General features: G+C 37.8%; 1 protein-coding gene across 2 annotated transcripts in view; it reads left to right on the top strand.

Annotated features, from left to right (window-relative positions):
* Nucleotides 1–292: 292 nt before the first annotated feature.
* mid2 (midline 2) overlaps nucleotides 293–16,606 on the top strand; it is an 846,826-nt gene continuing 830,512 nt past the window's right edge. For both annotated transcript variants that reach the window (XM_039765790.1, XM_039765792.1), the window contains exon 1: nucleotides 293–489. The gene's annotated coding sequence lies outside the window, so the exon portion shown is untranslated. The remainder of the gene's footprint in view (nucleotides 490–16,606) is intronic.

The raw sequence follows: 16,606 nt of genomic DNA on the forward strand, positions 1-16,606 counted from the left end.
AAGATGCACACGGAATTGCATTGCCTTATTTTAAGACGGGTAATCAAACGAACGCGTAAATCGTAATAATCATAAATGTAAGTCAACAGTACCTATTTAGTAACACACAAACAAATCAATGAACCCGTCCATCCGTCAGCAGCGCAGCAGAGGCGCTCTCTTTGATCCCAGCTACTGCGCACATGAAAGCCGCCGCTGCCGTCACGTGCGCCTCTGGAGAAGGCGGGTGTGAGGAGCTGTTGAGGAGCGCAGAGACCCGGGTGGGCAGCTATCCCGTTATCTCACGAGAGGCGCTGGCCGCTCTACTGCAAGTGGAGCTGTGAGGGCGACTACATTAGGGAAAACATTGTAAGGGGGAAAAGTGCTGATCGGGCAATCAAAGCGGATTCTTGTGTGACACGAAAGTAAAAGAGACACTACAGGTCGTGGCGCTTGAGAGGACAAGTCTTAGACTGTGTGGCGACCCCCTAGCAACGAGAGCGATAAGAGGTAAGACTCACAGGATCTGCCCAGTTAGATCCTCAGCGCTGTTATTTTGGGCGACGCGTCCTCAAGAGAAGCTGCCGTTCTTGGATGAGTAGAGCATCGCTGGGGATTCCGATTTCGTTCCTATAATCTAAACAACTTTTCTAGATGGCTTCAACAAGTTTATGGTAGATAATGTGCGCTATTTGCATTGCAGTACATTGATGTTGTGCACCAGCGGGTTTCTGGCTGAGCTGCTGTGACACGCGAGGACGTTTCTTAAGTGCAGCTTTGTGATGTAGTGTCTCGAAACAAGCCTCAACGCGACGAGACGCAACTTTAAACTTGTATTGTTTCGACTTTCGGCTTTTATTGTTAACACCACCACGTATGATATACTTTAATATGGTGATGCCTTCATAATGCTCTAAGTAATATAATGATGCGGTTTATTTTGTATTTGATGATTAAATGAACATCAATGCAATACAAGGCACATTGTGTGTGTACACGACATAATAGTGACCGCTGTCTGACAAATTTCCAGTAAATGTTGAGTTCCTTACGTATAAAACTCATTAAGTTAAGTTTTTATTTCTGAATTGGTTAAATAAGTGTTGTTCAAATGCTGGGGCTACATTTAAATCTTTTAGATAATTCATGTGTGATGCGTATTCGTCAGTGATAGCAACAGTTGCCAGTTACAGTCTCATTTCAAAACACCACGTTAAGTGTTCAATAGGGCTATTATGACGTGTTGGAGTTAAAGAAAACCTATTTTGCCTTTAGAAGGTTTTTAAATTAATCCCACAAAATTTGCCCCATTGAATAAAATATTAAGTGAAATTCAACATTGTACTGTGTTTTATCTTTTTCCACTCAATATTTATAAAAGTCCTGCATCTTTTAAGCACAAGTGATGAGGTTGCATGCCAACGTCCTGTGATGAGTTGTCTGGAACGGGTTTCAGTCTTGCACCAATGCTATTGGGATAGGCTCTGGCTCCCTACACCCTTAATCGCACTAAGCAGGTTAAGTGAACAGATGGATGTTACATGAAATAACACCCATTTACTGTATCCGTACGTGTTTTTTTCTGTCCTGCCTCCGTTCTTAAGGTATCCTTAACTTAACTACAGCTTACAGTCATTATTTTACCTGTCAAAAACATAAACCTGACCCTTTTGGAAATGTACTGTGGCATGCAATTTGTTAAAAAAACACAAGCACCATAAAAATATAAGGGAGAAGTGCTATAACTGTAGCCACACTCTAGAGACGTTACACTAGAAAACTTTCTTCAGCTTTATGTATGAAGCCATTTATCAGTAATAAAGGATTTATAAGGTTGTCATAATCCATTAACTTTTTACAGTGACAATATCTACAGGCTGTTATCCAACATTGAGTAAAATGCCTGCAAATGCTCGGGATTTATTCACTGGGCTCTCTCTAAATATTTTTGTAATAATTTTTTTCTTTCCAGTGGACTATTCAGTATCACAGTATTCTTATTTTACTAAAAAAATAGGCAAAAAAACAAGTCATTAAAGAACATATGACACACGTGAAATACTTCAGTCATTATTATAGAACACTTTTGCTCAGTAGTTTCAGAATTTTCTTTTTTTTCTTTTTCATTTGGCATCTCATTCTGTGTCAGCAAGACACCAGTGCTGACAAGATTTCACAATAAATTCATCAATGTGCTTTTAAGTGAAATACATTTACTTTAGTTCATGTCTGTATTACTGACATGAAGTACTGACATCCTGATCTTTATGTAACTTGAAGAAAATACACTTCCAAGTTTCTTGTCATGCAGCAGAATCGGAAACGTGAAAAATGTCGAATGTGAAACTCTGTTATTATTTAATGATGAACTACGGTTTGCCATTCTCGTGTCTTCAGAGTAGAAATCTATTGCAGCACACTTTTAAGTAGTAAGGCCTTTTTAACAGGTAAATAGAAATACATTTTCCATGCATTTCAATTAATATCTATGTAATAAGCAACTGGGGAAGTAAATTATACTAAGCAGTACAGTAAAAAGTGATTAAACAATTCTGGAAAATGTATGCAAATAAAACAATATAGGACTGGAACTCCTAGCAATATAATCATGTATATTTTGATAACATTTAAGATTTTTGTAATTGTATTAATTATTGTTCCATGTATATTCCATCAAAACAGTACAGCATTTTTCCCCCCAGATATCTTTTGAGTTAAAATTAAAACACTAGTGTGCATATGCAGAAGTATTTGGGAAGATAACAGATCTAATGTCCTTCCATCCATTCATTTTGTTAGGCATAAGGTCGGAGTGCCAGTCTGTCACAGGACCCATTATGCCCACAAATGGTTGCCAGTCAGCCTAACATATACTTACTTTCATACATTATTCTGGACATAAGAAAACAGGAGCCCTTAAACAAAAAACAACACTGACTCTTGAATAATGGGCAAGCTCCACAATGACACCGAGCAGCCACCATGCTGGATTAGGGACACAGCAGTACTAGCCATTGTACCACTGTGAATCCAACAAGTGAAATGTTCCAAGCAAAACTATAACTTTAGCATTAGACAAAGGTGACGCATAGATCTAATGAGGTTTTAACTACAGGACTGCCTGTTCATTCCCTACCTCTGACAAAGTCAATTAATTTGTCCATTTGTAAGAAATTTCAGGATGCTGTTCAGTACAGACACGTGCAGTATAACATACAATGTGTTGCCTTGAAGATATATATTTGGTTACTTTGCTTTCAAAGTGTATTTGAAAAGCCATTAACTGACTTTTGTTTTTGTGAAAGGCAGTGTCACATTGCACGGGATCCTATTGATTAGTAGATGACAGGACCTAATCAGAATTAATAGCAGCAAATGTCAGAGTCAGGGCAAAGATGAAGATTTAAATGGAGTTTAAAAAAAAAAACCACTGAAATTAGCAACTGCCGAATGTTAACAATACACAGCATGTGTGCAGCTGTTGAGGACACCACAAGGCTCATTAATCATTTACAAATAGTTGATTGCATTTTGGTCCCTGTAGAATATAAAATAAAGCTGTGTAGATTGAAACCATGATAAAGCACAGGTATCTTTTTTTTTTTTTTTTAAATTTAAGTTCTTATATGCAGTTAAGATCTCTAGAATGATTACATAAAGTCATATGTTTCAGTTCATAAATCTGAAGACAAGATACGTTTATTTTATTTTTAACTGCACTTCACAGTCCTACTCCTCCAGTTTGTGTGCCAATATTGGGTGACAGAACCCTGCTAGGAAACACTGAGCTCTTAAGCGTAAACCAACTCTGGAGAATAGGTTATTTAAATCGCAGTGCTCCCCATTAAATACCAAGCTTGACCAATTTAGAATTGTTAGTTAGGCCAAACATTCATACATTTTGGATGAGAGAAAAAGTCTCAACATGCACAGAAAACCCTTGCAGACATGGAGTGAAGATGCTCACTTCTTACAGTAAGTAGAGGTTAGGAATTAAAACCTTATGCTACTAGTTCTGTTAATTCCAGAGCCTTAAATTTATTATTTCACTTTGCATTACTGGTACTTTTAACTCCAAAGGTTATTCTCACAAGCAACAATTTAATAGCACCTGCAAAAATAAATGTACCTAAGTTAGAACAGATTTAGGAACAGATGTGACACTGGCCCAAGTCACTACAACCATTTGTAAAGTTCCATCTGAGATTTACTTTGAGTCAGTTGTAAATTCTGACTACCTGCCCTCAGTCACCCAGTAAGCTGTTTCTAAACACTCCTAGAAACATTAAAGAGATCTAGAGTGAGACCCCACTGATCAGTCATGATCAGGGGCCTCGTGCACAATGCTGTGCGTAGAACTCACACTAAAACCTGGTGTACAGACAAAAGTGGAAATGTGTGAACGCACAAAAAAATTTTATGCATAAAACCATGCATAAGCCATCTTCCATGCACTTCAGCTCCATAAATGTCGGTCAACATAAAAAGTAACGCACATGCACGCTCCTGCCGTCACACCTTGACTCCTCCATGAATTTTGCATATTTTACAATGCAAACAAATATAAACATCACCTTCTCCATTCAGCGATGGTTAAAAGACAATGGCAAGTGCAAAGTGGAGGCAAGGAAAAATGTACTATTTGTTGACTTAAGCAGTGGTATAAATAACAAAAGGAAGTCGATTGAGTGATACAGAGTGTGGAGAAACTCAAAAGTTCAAGTTCAGAAAGTCACACAGAGCCTGAAATAAAAAAAGAAGTGGTCAGATATCAAAGTCAACATGAAAAGGCAAGTCATAGCCCACTGTTTGAGTGTCATATCGAAGCGTATTAGGGTACAGAGAAAAGAAAAACATAATAGGGACACAGTGGGCAAAAAAAAAAGTTGAAAAGTCCACTTTAATTACATAGTTTATTTTGTCACTAAAGTAGAACATTGTAAACTTAATCTTAAAATCAATGGTAAATTTACTAGAGTGTCTCAGATCCCATCATAACTCAAGTAGCATGTTAAAAGCTTTCTATTGTATGTGTTCTGCTATGTGCTCTATGTGTGTCACTACTTGCTTCTTAAACAGGCTTTCTCTTCTTCCGACAGGACACAGAATACATTACATTCATGATATTACAGTGCTGTGAACAATTTAAATACTAAGATATATACTTGATATTATTTTCATGATGAAATGGATTAAAGCATATATTAAAAATAGGGGCACGGCAGCACAGTGGTAGCAATGAACTGGTGCCCCATCCAGAGATTGTTCTTGCCTCCCACGTGATGCTTGATGGGATGTGTGTGACCCTGAATGAAATTATTTATTGCAGCAGTACAGTCTCACTCAAATGTACCATCCCCAAATTCCTGTCCTTCCTTTTTTTTCTCCAAGTAACCAATCGCCACACAATCAGCTCTTTAATAAATGTCAAACCATCTGTAAGTTTAGAACACTGATTCTTCAAAAATTTTAAGGACCATTGAAATATCTTCGTAGTACATGTTTAATTATTCCGTTCATCTATCCATCCAGGCCCAGCAAACATACAGCATGAGGCAGGACTAATCACTGGATGGGGCACCAGCTCATCGCTACCGCTGTGCCACCGTGCCCACACGTTTAAATATTAATAGTGTACATTATTTAAATGAAGTTAAAAATGTATCTATATTATGTAATGTACATACTTTAATACATTTCAACTTAAAAATAATATCAAGAGCTCCAAGAAGATAGTGCCAGGAAATCTAAATTGACTTAGAAGCCAGTCGTTATCATCTGTAAATACGCAATCTCTTCTGTTAAATTGAATTGAATTCCTTTATTGTTATTGTATGGCACAATGAGATTCAATTTGCAAATCCTCCATAAACTAATTTTCATGTTAAATAATAATAATGATAATAAAAAATGTTGAAAAATATACAATATGAAGCATAAGTACAATATACATGTACATATAGTGGAGGTAGTGCAAATGGTTCATAAAGTGACTCTGGTTGTACAATATTACAACTGTAGTGCAGATTTACAGTGAGGTAATTGTAATTTTAAATACAAACAGTTCTACTTGGAGCACTTGATGGACTGATTGAGTGCGTTTAGAGCTCTTGAGATTAAACTGTTTCTGACTGCTAGGTTTGTGCAGGAAAGGATCTGAAGTGTTTAGCTGTTGGGAGCAGTTCAAATACACTGTGCATGGCTGAGGCAGCGTGTGCTATGAATGTTCTTCAGGGTAGGTGCTGTATCCTGATAATCCTTTGCACTCTCAGCATACCACACCATAGAGCTTTCCAATCAGCTGCTGTACAGCTGTGATTCCACATTCTGATACATTGTGTTAAAATACTCTGAGTGGTGCACTAAGAATAACAACGCTAAAGCAGCTTTAGTATTTTGAATAGTTTGGCCATTCCATGGACCATTATATTGTTGCAGGTTAATTACAATCAGGTGCCTTAAATTTTTAAACTATATGCGTTAAATTTCAGTGTATTTGATAAAGTCGCGTCAGGGATGTGAATGTAAAAAAGAATGGGGAAACCACACAAGAACGATACCACTGCTTTAACGCTGGGTGCTGCCAATTTGCAAAGCCAAGTGGAAACTTGTGTTATGCACAAGGTAAGGCATGCGCGAGAATGTGCATGGCTGTATGCCAATTTAGTTTTTATACATTTCAAAATGGGATTGGAAACAGGCGTAAACAACATTTTTGTGCATACATACATACAGTACATGAGGCCCCTGGTCTTCCCAGTAGAGTAATAAATAATGGAAGGTTTATGGGTACATTAAATCTTTAAGAAATAAATAAATTAATTAATTAATTAAAACATTGACCTTCTCCAGATACATAATGCATACATAAGGTTTATATAGTGCACATAATCTCAGTTGCTGTTTTTTGTTGTTTTACGCCCGTTAATACAACTGCTTTCACTGTCTGCTTATGGATTGATTTGTTGTTCTTGTGTAGTGGCTATTCAAGTCTTGGTTATTTCTACGTCTTGACACTACATTCTAGTTATTCTGTGGTTTTCTCACTGTAGCTAGCAAGGGCCACAATCAATTGTATAAGCCCAAGGACCCTATACCCTCCAAGTTCCGGCCTGGCCTTTATGTTTTTGGAGATAAATATGGGTTGTAGAAAGCGACAAAGCCCTGTATAGTTTTTTGAATACAACATCAAAGCAGCAATTGGAAGTACATTCATTCGGAGTGTACTCTAAAGGTTAATGGTAAAAATCCAAAAAATCTTAAAATGCACCTACAGAGTCATCACAAATTGGTCCACATCCTGTTTCTTAACAAAGAAGAACTCCAACAATCAGAATGCATGTGCAACTCCAGTCCACATAATGTAAGACCGTAAATAAACATTAACATCATGTTTGCAGGCCAAAAGTTTGAAAACAAAATCAGGTGACCACAAAAAACACAAGGAACAACAGTTAATTTGTCCATTAAAACAGGCAAGTCTGTCAGCCCAGCATTTGACAAGTGTTATGCTGTAGGAGTAAATGTTATGGTGGGAATTTAGAAAAGTCAATTGTATAATGGAGAAGAAGTATTTCTCTACTTTACATGTTTGCGGTATTAAGCTGCTTCAGTCATTTGTTATTTGCTTCATTACAGTTACTTTCAGTTGGGATGCAAAAGTGCACTTTGTTCAGCACAATCATCAAAATTATAACCATCTTATAAAATTGTTCATTTTTAGTATCTGGTTTTGTTTTTGGTTGTTTTTAATAAGGACAGGCTTAGAGGCCTCTACTAACATTAAACTAATATTGTTTCAGAACCCATCAACTTTATAGCTCTGTGTATGTTTGACTCAGAACTAAAGTCTATAATTTCTCTTTAACTATACTGTAATTACTAAAAATAAATTGAATCTAATATGTATAAAAATAATATATAATTTTTACATAAAAACTGCAAATACATTGTGAAGAAGAAAAAAAGCCAAAACAAAACTGAATTTCCAAGTAACATCTGAAATAATATAGAAATAAAAAATAGTATAAAATTGCAAAACTATAATAATCTTTGTCCATATAGGGAAAAAAATCATGCAAAATTTGTAATAAATTTTCAAAGTTCACAAAGAATAAGGCCAGGACAAGATTTTACTTGGGTTCTTTAGATGTGAGGCAGTGGTGCTGACAAGTAAGCCTTACTTTTTGAATTGACTGAACTGTCTGAATGGCTGCACTGAAGTGCCTCTTTTTCCTCCACTTTAATCATTTTGGTACTGGAGAAAATGAACAAGTTACTAGGGTCATAACGATTTGAAATGTGGAAAATACCTTTTCCTAGAACAACCTCTACCTTATTGTTAGGTTGCTTGGGTGTATAAAGTTTCTCGTACTTGTTTATACCCTTCAATTGTTCATCCAAGTTAGTGAAGCTCTCCTGATGGTTCACTGCTCCCTTATGCTATATATTATGACATCTGATATATCTGGACAAAAAAGCAAATTACTGTATATCATATTGATCTATAGTTGGTATTTCAGTAAATGGAACATCTGTGTCAATTCCCCTGTGGAAATAGTATATGCCATATTGAACTTGATTTTCAGCTTCTGCTGCTGAAACTAAGTGCTAATTACACTTCTTCTAATGATGATGATGGTGGCTTTCAGCAGTATACAAAAATATGCTTAAATTGTATCTTGTGTCACAGCTGTTAGTCTGATAAGGTTTACTTTTAAATTTCCTGTCATGCTAGGAAGCTAGTGTGGTAGGTTATACAGTGAGGAAGGTTCAGAAGGAAAAGGAGAGAGAGAAAAAGAGGGACATTCTCATTGGTAGTGGTGATGCAAGTCAAAAAGCCAGTTTAAGAAGAAGGACACCACCAGGAAGCAGTAAAAAAAAGGTGCATATAACTGAGTACCATGGAATGAAACACTAGTTCAGAAGAAAAAGAGGGAGTTCTGACCTCGAAACCCAGGCATTTCTAGATATGCTGGACTCTGCGTAGTGAGAGAGAATTAGGCCACAGAAGGTCGTAAATGTCCATGTGTAGTTTGTACACTTCTCTTTGTGTCTTTGTCCAGGTCCTCTGGTGTTCTTCCCACTGATCCAGAAATTAATTTGACTGAAGGTTTCATCTTTGGCACATGTTTCCATATGTGGCCCCTGTCCATGGTTGTTTCCTGCATTGTGCCAAATGCTGCTGGGATAGGCTTTGAATTGGATTAAATGGTGTTGTGAATGTCAGAGTTCTGTGACACCTGGATTTAATTAAAGACGATTTTAATTGTCATGAGTTTCACGATTGCTACAACCAGTAAATTGAAGTTGATCCTTCATTTTTTTTTCTGAAAGCTGCTTTCAGCTTCTGTTTTGCATTTTCCAAATCTGCCTTCAATTATCATTGTGTTAACTTTAGCTCTATAAAAAACATACTGCTTACAATAATATGGTTGCTCTGTTACTGAAGTAAATCTCCTGGGAATTCTTATTAACATGATTGGATGTGACGCTGTTTAAGTACACAGCCCCATAATATGTTAGATGGCCGATTATTCCTGAACCCAGCAATCCATCATTTGATCAGTGAGGAGATGTCATCCATGACAGGAGCTGTAATTACTAAGCCTTGTGAATAATGCTTGGCGGGTTTGCCTCTTGTGACGCTCAGAACTTCTCTTCTAAATGTGTACACAGCAGAAAGGAAGCAAGTGTGAAAACAATGCAACCATATTGTTAAACCTCATTTTGCTTCCTAACTGGAAAAGAACAATAACAGAGTGCTGTGATGTGTTGTTGGCTTGATGTATCCTTTTGCGAAAAAGCACTTCTGAGAATCTGTTAAACGGAATGGAGAAGCTATAAATCAAACTTTGTTCTGTTTGACTTTGTCCTTGGAAAAAATACTACGAAATTCATGCTGCATGTATATGATAACTAATTCAGATGGCCTTGAGATATGCTAGATTTAGATACATGAATGTAAAATAAACAATCAATAATTTTTACAAATTATTTAGCTAAAAAATACATTTTTTGTCTTTAAAGAAATAGCCATTCTGCTAGTCTTGTGGGGCCTGAAGAGATTCTGAAATGAAAATAAAGTCTGGGGACAACTCGTTTTAAAAAGTGTCTAGTGGGTACCAATGAAGTCCTACATTGCAATGGCTACAACCACAGGGCTTCTAACTAAAACACCAGCCCAAAATTTCTCTAGTCCATACATTTTAAACTGCTGCTGAGGTTTTGGAGGAGAACAAAAGATATTGAACAAAAGAATTGATGCAGAGACAAAATAAAAAAGTAATAAAAGTAAAAATTTGCTGTTATCCATTCAGAATCCCCATAGTGCAGAGTAACTGAAGCTTTAGCAATTAATTTGCACATTGAAATGAGTGCTGGGACAATGGAGACAGAGAGACAGACAGACAGACAGACGTAGACCACTGACACTACCGTTTGAGAAATGCCTCTGTCTGCTGAAATATCTTCATGTCATTTTAACTATTCCATCACTGTATGACTATATTACTATAGAGTTTAGAAAAGCATTGTGTGTCTCTGAATATATAACCTGTTAAAATGCTGCAGCTATTTTGTCATGGCATGTTTGCATTTCCAATTACACAGTAATGTTAAATTCCTTTAGTTATTCATTTTAGATGTGCAGTCTCAAGGTGGATGTTGTGCAGCCTTATCTCTGCATCTACTGGTTTTGTTAGGCAGATTTACTGATTTGTGCATTTTGAGTATCGAAATCTTCATCTACTATGGCTCTTCATTATCAGCTCTCTTTTAATGTCATTTTGATGGAGCGTAACACATCGTCACCTCCTACACTATTGTCGTAACGCGAGCATCGGAGAGCACACAGAGCACCTGTGACATATCATTCACAGTTACCATTCTTCCAATGATGCTGTCCAATGCTGATGTATAATCTAATGCTATAGAAAGAATTTTTGTTTGCATCAGGTTATGTTTATTTTTGAAAGATGCAGGTGACACACACATTTATAATTCTTTTATCTATACTAATAAAAGGCAAAGCCCACACTCACTCACTCACTCACTCACTCACTCACTCACTCACTCACTCACTCACTCATCACTAATTCTCCAACTTCCCATGTAGATAGAAGGCCGAAATTTGGCAGGCTTATTCCTTACAGCTTACTTACAAAAGTTAAGCAGGTTTCATTTCGAAATTCTACACGTAACGGTCGATAACGATCGACAACGTCGCCATGTTGAACTTTCTTATTTATGGCCCCAGCGAAATTTGGTAGTCGGCTTCCCTGCACTAACCAAAATCGATGTATGTACTTATTTCAATGGTATGACGCCACTGTCGGCCGCCATATTGAACTTTCCAACGTCACTAATTTTCCAACTTCCCGTGTAGGTAGAAGACTGAAATTTGGTACTTATTTCGGTGGTATGACGCCACTGTCGGCCACCATATTGAACTTTTCAACAGTCTTTTGTTACTTATGGGTCCATCTTCAAGAAATTTGGTATGCGGGTTCCCAACGCTAACTGAATCCTACTTACGTACATATATACGTCCATAGCCTGCAGCTCAGTCATCGTGTGAGGAGGCATTGGGTCCCCCATCCCAACGCCTCCCACGTTGTTGGCCGCCTGCCTATATTAGGCTGTCCGTCGCTCCGGTCTCTACATTCCCTTCCTTGCTTTGCCACGGGATTCACGACTCCCTGCTGATAACTAAAGCCTTTTTATTTAATCCACGGCTTCTCCGCTGTTTTATTGTTCGTTTATTACGATTATAGTTATTTTGTAGGTATTTTAGACTTACTTCACTTTGTTCAGGTACCCATTTCCTTTATCATTCCAACTGTACCCCCATTAACATGTCTATCGAGGTGATCACCATCAATCAAAGAACTGTCACTTACCGAGTGGTTTCCATGCCCAGAGATGGCACCTACCTTTTCCATTCTCTTTGTTACATATTGCACGGCCATATCAGGCTCACTCTTGATATCGGAACATTGATATAGGAACATTGTGTCTAATGTATTGAATGACTGGGACAGGTTCAAGGTGTGGACTGATGACGGTACAGGAGATAATTATTCTACACAAATGCTTAAGCCCTTCACCTATGCATCTGCATGTGAGTTGATGGCTGCCAGTGAATTGTTCGGTTGTCGCTTTCAAGTGTACCGAAATGGCCAAATATTTTACACCTTTCGACAACCGCCAATACTTCTTAAACATCTTAGATTGACAGGTGACGATTTCAGTAGTGGACACTTTGATGTTTATGAATGTTTAAACTCTCAAAAGCTGGATGTGAAGTTATCGATGAAACCGGTTGTATACTTACAACGATTGACAGATGCCGAATGTCTCTTCAACACAAGTCCTACAAATACTGTCGTAATTGAAACAAACCATGAAACTCAAACCGATTATGACAGCCTCTATCCAAGCTTTGAGATTTGAAACAAGATTACTGTTCACATGGCCAACTGTACGTTGCATGCTCAAGAGTAAGCTCAGTGCACAGCTTGGTCATATTACAACCGGAGGGCCGAACTCACAATGTGGGATACAAAGAGATCCTTAACAAATAATTATTGGTATATTTTCCCTCAGTTTAAAAAGGTTTAATTTTCTTTTTAATAAAAATTTTAAGGCAGCACTTTGCCGCTGCGAAGCGCGGGTATTTTGCTAGTTTATATAATAAAATGATTTTAGGAGACTTTTTGACTGTAGATGGTTCAAAACCTTGCTCTCTGTCAGACCAGATTAACAATGGCACCTCTGATCTTTGCAGTTCAAAATCACCACCCCTGCTTTGAGCACCACCTCCATGAGCCATTGGATTGATTTAGAAATGTAACAGTGAGATGTTTAATTGTACCCATCCAATTTTAAGTAAAGTTCACTCATGGTTGCCTTGACATGCACAGTATAGGTTGGATTCAGCAAGACTACCATTCATCTATCATCTGAAGTCAGGTATTTTAAGTTTGAGGTTTCAGGGGGATGAAGCTTATGCAAGCAGCATCCCAAACAATAAGCCAAAGTTGAATAGGACAGTTTTTGAATTGACAGTTAACCTAATCGATATGTCTTTGGGATGAAAACAAGAGTATTCAGGGAAAAGTGAGAATGTGCAAACTTCAAACTACTTGTGACTGAGTTAGTGTTTGGAACCCAGTGTCCTGGTGGTGTGAGGCAGCAGCGCTAAACACTACACCACCACGCAGTCCTTTGAAGAAACAGGTAATCCAAAATGATATCAATTTCTCATTCTTTTTTCTTTTTTTTTTTTGCATTGAGCAATAACAGTGAGTAAGGGAAATCTTTGTTAATATTGTAAGGAGTTTTCAATTCCCTGTAATAATGTTTTCCAATTTTTTTCTATCTTTAGTGAATATCCCTTTTTTTCTTTTCATCTGTGATGTCTCAATATCACTTTGCTATTTGAAGCGTGCAGTTATGCCTAATTAAGCTACCACGGTATTGGTTTCCACTTACAATGTAACAGAAACTATTCAGTCTGATGTACTCTGCTATAATTGGAATGATCACTGACTTAAAACTTTAATGGCTGCTTGGAGCTTCTAGTTTCTAGTCTTTTCATCCTTCATAATATGTCAGAAATGCCTGGTACAATACTATAAATGTGCTTTTATTTAAATGTCTGTGAAATACAGTAATAATCCAAAGTAAAAATACAGATACTGTCTATCCCTGTTTCTCTTGTTTAAACTAGCATGGAAGTTAGTTACTGTAAGAATTGGACATAATGCTTTGATGTATTCACTTAGCATGATGATTAAATAAGCAGTCCTTTATTCCTGTGTGATTCTTCTGTACATAGGATTTATGCCATTTTGACGGTGCAGACCAGTCAAAGCTTCATGACAATTTAGTCAGATAATTTTTAATTGGTCATGGTTCTAGGCTTTAAATGTTAGGTGCACTTTCTGAGGTGAATGTAATTACACCAGCATGTAACCAAAGGAAAGTATTCTAGACCATTTCTAGTTATAAGCTTGTGGTAATTTACAAATGTCATAACTGACAAAAAAGACTAAATAAATCTAGTCATAAAAGAGTGCAGAATGCACATATTGTACAGCAGTTAGAAATATCTGAAAAACGGATGTCTAAAATGTGATCTGGTCATTGTCTAATCCACAATAACAGTGAAAGATTTTCTGACTAAAGAAATACCATACACAGAATCTGATATTTAGATAACTTTAATGAACATTTCTTAAATATTTAAGGTTAAGAGAAGAAAAACACATCCCTGGTCATGTTGAGGAGTCGCACTCTGACTTTAGCAGTCAGGTGGTGCTAGTGGGAAGTTCTCTTGTACATTTTGTTTTATTTTATTGATTTTATTAAATGGGTGCTTTCTGGAGAGAAGCCATTCTGTATTTATTGGAACTGTGTATTCCGACTTTAGACACTTTCATGTTGACATGTGAGAGATTCAACTGAGAAAACATTCAGTTCAGCATTTGGAAATAAAAGTGGCATATTAGTGGATCTGTGAGCAATACGCCAAAATGAAGAAACACTTCTGTCTGTACCCAGGAGGTTGTAGGTCACTTTACGGATAGTATGGAAAGAAGTCCTCATCATCAGTGCCGTGATTCGCACAAATAGATGAGTGTGTCACAAAGGTTGTACTAGTGTTTACATGTGACAGTAGATGGCGTTATACCAGCGTTTTACCAGACACAGACAGATGCAGGAGGCACACATAAAAACACAAGTTTTTTATTTTATTTTCTTTGCCTGTGGGCAACGCCTTCCCCGTTCCCACAGGCACAACATGGTCCCAATAAGCACAATTACTATCCCAATCACAAGCGTAATACTTTCTCTTTCTTTACTCCACCACTCTTCTCCAGCAAGTTTCGTCTCCCTCCTCCCAACTCTGGCTCTTGGAGTTGTGACTGCTGACTCCTTTTATAACGCCCCCGGAAGTGCTCCAGGGGCTCATTGACCTACTTCTGGCAGCACTTCTGGATTTTGCGGAAAACCCGCCCAAGATGGCTCAGCAGCTGTTGCAGCACCACCTGTACCCCTGGATCCCAACAGGGCTGTAGATAATGGAATCCAAGGTACCACTGCATCCCATGGGGACTGCCATCTAAAGTCCTGGGAGAGGTACTGTCCTCCCCATGCTTGCTCCCCCAGTCCTCTCCATAAAGAGGTGTCTCGGCTGTACAAGGACCCCGGCCATCTGTGACATCGATAATTTTGTGGGTTGTTTTTCTATACCACCCAATAGTAAATGTTTGAACCTCCTTTAGCAGTGTTTTTTGTTGTTGTATGCTCATTGACACAGACATTATTACCACATGTACTTAAACACTGCAAGTATTTAACTGTCATTTTACGGTTCTTTGTTACCTTCTTGAGCATTGCTAAAAAATCACGATTTTCATATACTGCATATTGCAAGGGAGTCATGAAATATTTTGGAGTATTTCCATTTTTTTCACTGTGGTCTGATGAAGGGCTATGTCTTGAGAATACCCCTTTCCAGCTTTATGAGATTCAACAACTCGTCTCTTGAGGTAATCTGAAATCTTTTTTTAATTTGTCCTTCAACAGATCTCTACTGTGAAGAATAGAGAATCAAAGTTGTAGTTTTATGTATTTTTTAAATAGGTACAGGACACTTCAAGGTTATGTGGGTGGCACAGTGGTAGCACTGCTGCTTTGTAGTAAGGAGACCAGAGTTTGTATTCTGTTTATGTGAGTTTCCCACCACAGTCCAAAGACATGCAAGTTAAATGGATTAAATTGGCCCTAGTGTGTGGTTGGGGCGTGTGTGGTGGCCCCGAGATAGACTGGCAGCCTGACCAAGGTTTCTTCCTGCCTTGCACCCTTTGCTAGCTGTGATGTGCTCCAGTACCCCGCTATGACCCTTTTCAGGTCAAAGCAGGTTTGAAAATGACTGACTGACTTCAAGATTGCATCTGAATGTTGTCCTATCAATTGAAACATCTGATTTCAATTTCTGTACGTTATCCTTCTTTGACCCTGAATATTTACACAATCTTTTCAATAAGCAGGGACAAACTTGGGGGTTGGTGTCAGAATTGCCACTCCAGCCACCATAAATACCTCACACTGTTCCACTCCATCTGAACTAGTGTGGTGCTGAGGTATCACCCGTTGCAAGGCTGCACTTGGGTCCTAATCTGGATCCTGAGTTAGTTTGTCATGTGGTGGGTGCAGCAATGCACTGCATCAGCATGTACTCCTAACCCCAACCTTACCTTTTCAATAAGAATATGACAATGTCCAATTTTTTGTGCCATTTGTTTAATCTGACTGCCTTTGTCTATTACTATTAATTCTAGGAAAATTAGATCACATTTAACAGGCTTTCATGTAGGAATCTCCCAAAGTTCACCAATGTTTACTCACATCTTTAAACATCGGAATACCACCATAGAAGTATACAAAGAAGGAAATTCGCTTACAAAGATATACAGTGGTGTGAAAAACTATTTGCCCCCTTCCTGATTTCTTATTCTTTTGCATGTTTGTCACACAAAATGTTTCTGATCATCAAACACATTTAACCATTAGTCAAATATAACACAAGTAAACACAAAATGCAGTTTTTAAATGATGG

The sequence above is a fragment of the Polypterus senegalus genome, chromosome 10 (assembly GCF_016835505.1).
Source record: "Polypterus senegalus isolate Bchr_013 chromosome 10, ASM1683550v1, whole genome shotgun sequence".
In the NCBI taxonomy this organism is placed as follows: domain Eukaryota; kingdom Metazoa; phylum Chordata; class Cladistia; order Polypteriformes; family Polypteridae; genus Polypterus; species Polypterus senegalus.